The sequence below is a fragment of the Diadema antillarum genome, unplaced genomic scaffold, assembly GCF_040938485.1.
Source record: "Diadema antillarum isolate AM-2024a unplaced genomic scaffold, OU_Dant_1.0 seq00000643_RagTag, whole genome shotgun sequence".
Classification (NCBI taxonomy): domain Eukaryota; kingdom Metazoa; phylum Echinodermata; class Echinoidea; order Diadematoida; family Diadematidae; genus Diadema; species Diadema antillarum.
The window spans coordinates 59,001-65,000 of record NW_027271557.1 but is presented as its reverse complement, the minus strand read 5'-3'; positions in this window follow the sequence as shown (position 1 = coordinate 65,000).

Genomic DNA, 6,000 nt, shown 5'->3' with positions numbered 1-6,000 from the left:
GGCTTTAAATAGCGTGCAGATATTCCGTAGCAGCAATTGTCGCAGAAGCAAATGTCATGGAACCAAGTGTATGTGATAAAGAGGATTTTCTGGCAGGGTCAGGTGATGAGGGGAGAAGATGGAATTTGCTGCTACATTTTGTGAGAGTCTTGATGTGAATGAGACTGCATTTGGCTTCAAGAGAGACTGCCAACAAAGATGTTTGGGTTTTAGCAGATAAAATAGTGCACTACCCTCAAAGATATTTTGACTTGGGGGCAGGTGAGACGATTCTTTTGAAAACCTTGTCCAACGTTTCTTTGCTGAAATGAGGAATGTTTTTACAACCTTTGTCCTCTAATCTTATGAAAATATGAGGAACTTCTGAAGGGGTTGACTCTTGAAGCAGTTGTTCCTGCCGTAGCAAGGCTCATTTCTTATTGAATTTTCTGCTTTAACATTGTAGCAATAATGGTAAAGATGTTAATTGCCTCAATATGTTGAAAAGTGAAAGTGTAACGGCACACTGACCGAGCCCGATTTTTCTGGGAAATCTGCCGATTGGGCTTAATATCACCATGGTGAAAACATTTTACAGGACTTAGGGCTTTATATTATCAAGGTGAAAACATTACCGTTAAGTCCTGCTTGTACAATTTTAATAAGCGTTTTCTTCTTGTGCAATCCTCTTGTATTGAAGCATGTGTGTGTTCACTTTTCAACCCTGAATGATACGTTATTCAGGGCTCTTTTGCCATGGATATTTGTTTGTCCTGGTTCCTTTTTTCTGTATTTTTGATTTTTTTTGTGTGTCCTTTTTTAAAAGAAGGTATACATGTAAATGTAGAAGAATGGGTTAACCCTAACTTACCTGGGCTATTTAGCGAGCTTGAATTCCCCCCCCCCCCCCCCCTTCAGATCTCGGCCGTTGATCGCGCAATCACCGCAAAATTTTGCATGAACATAAAGCCGGATGTAATCTACAAGACTGTTAAGTTCAATTTTCAAAAAATTTGCATTTTCTATTTAAATTCATTGATTATGCAAATATATGCAAAAAAAGACTCATTTTCGTCTGTAATTGGCTTATAAAAGCTTATGGAATGCTGATTTTTGGTGTAAATAGTCCTAATTACATTCTGAACATTTGTGCATAAAAAAATCAGTATAAAAATTCATTTCTTATTTTTTTTTATTTTATCAATTTTTTATGTATTTCTCTGTTTTTTCAAACTTTTGTTTTTGTTGTTTTTTTCAGCAGAATTTGTCATACACATGTTTTGAAGCATAATTATACTAAAATAAATTGATTTCAGCCATTTAAATTAAAAATATGAATCTTTACATGAATTAATTGAAAAAACACAATTTGCATTGACTTTGTGAACAAAATCACGTTTTTGAGCAATTTTGGGGTAGCTGAAAATTTTTTGAAGGAGCGTGGCTTCGGAACAGTATGCCCGGGCGCGACAAATTTGGTCTCAAAAGTTGCGCGAGACTTGAAAGTAAAAAGTCAGAGAGCGGCACAGTCAAAAAAATTTTGCGCGCCAGAATGGTCGCGGAATTCGAGGGGGGGTTGGGGCCATTATGCCCCCTCCCCAGGTAAGTTAGGGTTAAGCAATATGCTTAAGAAAAAAAAGAAGAAAAGATCTCTACTTTGTTTATGTTACTTTGATGTGTATCTTTCATGTACAATGTGTACATTGTATGAAACTGATGATAAAGCACTATGTGTACGTAAAATGTGCAGATTCTTTATGATATCATGTTGTACAGCACATTATTTGCTAGCGATAAGGTATATCTTTTTGTTCTATACAACTGACACGTTGAAAAAAAAAAGAATATATATTATATGCTTTATTGAAAGTGAATGCAGTTGAATTTCAGCATAGAGTAAAGCTCCAAATACATCATGAAATGATACATTTAGCTCGATACCAGCCCCTGGAATGCACCTTTAAAGTTGCCATGTACGTACAGTTGAAATCCACCATTGGTACTTGAAATGGGAATTACTTAAAACAGAAAAGTCACATGTACGTGTATATAGTAACACTGTATAGATTTTTTTTGGGAAAAGAGGTGAATTATATGTCTGAAATCTACATATTAAATGTACCAATGGCCACAAGGTTAATGAGAAATATGCTCTGTACAACTGTACGTTTACTACAAGAATGGTGAGGTGTTACATTTGTACATTCTTTACTTTGCTGATTCTTATAATGCTAACATTGATTGCACACAAATGGTGAATCTTGTTAGGGTTGGAATAGATTGTTCACCTACAATGTACTATAACTGCACTGTACATTTTTTTGTTACTGTTTTCTTTCGTTTCTTTTTGTTTTAAGGCTTGCAATTTCAAGGTCACAAACTTGTTGAGATACCAAAGCAAAAGATTTATCTCATCAAAGAACGCATCACTTTACAGTGACAAGGGAAATTTGACTTCTTTTTTGTTTTTGTTTTTGTTTTTTGAGCCAGTGGCAGTATACTGCATGTTCAAACTGGCTAAATGTAGAAGTGCATTGTAGATTACTAACAGCTGATTACTTACCTAATAACTGGAACCATGTAGTTTTTGGTATTCGGATTTGTAGGCCCTTGAAAGCAGTGCTTCCATAAAGTTAGAAAGAAAAAGAAAGAGTATTAGATAAATGTAGGCCTACATGTCTGCACATCGGTGTCTTACAGACCTGTGAATGAATGTTCGCAGCTGCTATATTAGCAGCTTTTAACAGTGAATTATCATGGTTCCTAAAATTTTCAAGTCTCTCTTTAAACTCTGCATGGTGTGATTAATAATAGAAGTGTGTGTTTTGTGCAGCAGCTGCCAATCAGATGCAAGGATTTTCAGTAGCTTGTAACGAATTTGTCAGAAAAATATCAGACCAAAGCGCTTCATGAAATGCCCCCCAGGAGTGATCTAGTTGTGATGACAGGCCAGCTTACCAGTTACACAATTCATATCAACTTTTCTTGGACCAATACACACTGTACATAACTCTCAGGAGAGAATGAGAAAAAAAGGGTAGGGAAGGGGGGGGGGGGGGGTGGGAGCGGCATTCCTCGGATAGCAAACGGGGCATTATTTCATGAAAATTTTCAGTTTCAGACATCTCGGTAAAATGCTTGGTTTTGATTGACAGAGAAGCTTACTTTGGTGATTGTCAGAGACTGACAACTTTTTAATAAAACGGTTTCCATGGCAACTGATTGTACAGAAACTGTTGTGAACTTGTACACTCGTAGCTAGCGGTGATGATGCTGGAGACACTATACGCGGAAATCATGTATACATGAGTATGCACGCCTTGAACATTTTCTTACATTTGCTACTGTGCAGACATTGAAGTGTCAGAATAAAGTGTGTTGCTGAGTGGAGCAATTATGTCATTAAAAGTGGGATAAAAAAGGAAAATATAGTAGTTCATTCTTGTTTAAATGTACAGCAAGAGTCCCACCATGGGCAAAAGGTAACTTCTGAAATAATGTGTTAATCAAGAAAGAAGAAATCTGTAATATCAATACCTTAGATCTTTCATTGTATGTTATATTGACAAAGACTTAATGGTTACTTGAGGTTGCACAATCACATTGTCTTATGACTAAAAAAAGAGCCAAAATCAACTTTGCTGTCTGCTGAATTTCCATTCATGTTGCAGTATTTGAAACAATGTACATGTAATTTAAAATCATTGTTGGAAATGCCAACATTTTTTTTTTCAGTATTGTAAGCACTGTTTTTTGCCGAAATCCTGCAAAAAAACAAAACATACTATTTCTTAATCATTATTATTACTACACATGTATATTACAGTAAATGTAAAAATACTTGGTTTCTTCCACCAACAATATACCTTTTCATATCTCAACTGTTGCAGTGCTACTTGAGAGGTTTGCATCCCCGCACTGTACTTAAAAGTTTACAAGAATTCATGTAATGTCCATGACTAACAAGGGCATATTGGAGAGAGTAAGTGTTATCAATATACTGTACTGCAAGGGAACCAAATGGAGAACACTTTGTAATGAGCTGTAGCAAGCTTTAGATCTGTTTTTGTTTGGGGTTCCTGAACAGTGATTGTGTATTAATTGCAAAGTCACTGTAATGACTAAATAAAGGGCTGTGTGCCTAGTGTGTAATGTGTAGTTGTGGAGTCACTACACGTTTAAAAAAAAAATGCTGACTTGATTAATAAATATTGTGCCTTTGGGTGAAGATGACTGAATTCTCAACGTGGCAAAATTACAATGTAGGAAATCAGCGTGAATGTACAGTGTATGTGGGACTAAAGTTGCTGTGCACACAATACAGATTGGGTATCAAGGAAGCTACCATGCTGTATTGAAGGGAAGCACTAGCTATCACTAACTTCTTCTAACATGTGAAATCACTTCGTTATGCATGATTTTGGTGTTTCGTCTTACATAACATTTTTCTGTAACTGCTGCCTGTTAGTGCATATTACCAAATTTGCTGCTTTCATAAGCCTGTCTGTAATACTATTAAAGTTTTTAAAGGATGGTATATTGGCGAAGATGGGGATTGGGCTTTTAGCTTTTTGCAAGATACTCAGAAACCACTTATAGTTTCATATGAAAAAGCACAGAGCGTACCGTAAAGAGGAATTCAATTTTGTAATGTTGGGATGTGAAAACACACACACACACACACACACACAAACCAGATGCAAAGGAACAACTGTGGGAGTAGATGTATTTGTTCTGAATTCAGTGAATTAATGTCTGCTACATCAGTGTTCTTTATAATAAGAGTCTGTTTGTACGAGAATGCTGTGCTATCTAATACATGTACGATTTGTATGTCATCTACACACACACACACACACATCAACTCACCAACACACCCAGACACACAAAGAAGATACATGTATTTGGTGACCATAAAGAAATGTGAACATTATATGGGAGTGAAAATGTTGCAACATTGTTAAAATCTGCATTTTAGCTAGTACTTTAAAAGATGTCAATAATTTGTCGTTATTAATGAAGGCCAAACAAAACGGGAGCTAAGTAGGGACTAGAATCGCTACTTTGGATTAGCTTTAAAAATGGCTGTTACCATGTGTGCATTGTACGGAATCGGGTCACAAATTACAGGTTGCGGTCACAATCATTTCAGGGAGACTTTTCGAAGTTGTGCCATGTGGTCTAATCAGTTCATTTACTGTGGTTTTGTGGTAGAAATCAGCTATGAAAATGCCTAACACTTGAAGTTATTGTGCCTCTAATACACTGAAATAGATGCCGAGTGACTCTACATCATTTCCATTGACAAAACTTTCCTTTTTTTGAAATGTGTTTATGAAATATGGTATGACAATCTTGCTGAATAGAATTGTTATAGACAAATTTCTGTATAACCTCTAGTTCTCATAACACTGTTATTTGTTTCATCTGGGTAATGCACGGATCAAGTAGTGAAGAATCTTTGAATATATATGTACGATGATATGCTATCAATCATTGTTTAGATGTCATACAATCGAACAAATCTTCAGTGTATCTGTTTATCTTTCTGGTATTTTGAGTTTTGTTTTGTTTTGTTTTGTTTTTTCGCTTGGAGTGAGTAGTTGACTGCAATCATTTTAACAGGACGGTGGTCCTCTGTTTGAGTTACCAGTATTTAATCATTCCATGTTCTCAGAGACTCCAACCCGAAGCACCTCCTGATCTGGAGATTCTCCCGCCTGAAACCCCTAGCAAACGGGAGACTCCAAGTTAATGTGTGCGAAGCGCGAAGTTCCTAGGGTTATAGATGCTCTCTGGTGCTATCTAAGGCTTATTTTTGCAACATATGATAGCAATAAGTAAGAAATCCTTTCCAACGGGAGACATTGAGCCAGGGCGGGAGAAATTAAATCTCAAACGGGAGAACGGGAGATTTTGCAAAAATGGGTTTTCGGCGGGAGATCTCCCGTCGAAAACGGGAGAGTTGGAGTCTCTGTGTTCTGTCAATGCTTCAGTGCATTCCCAAATAGACATCTGAAG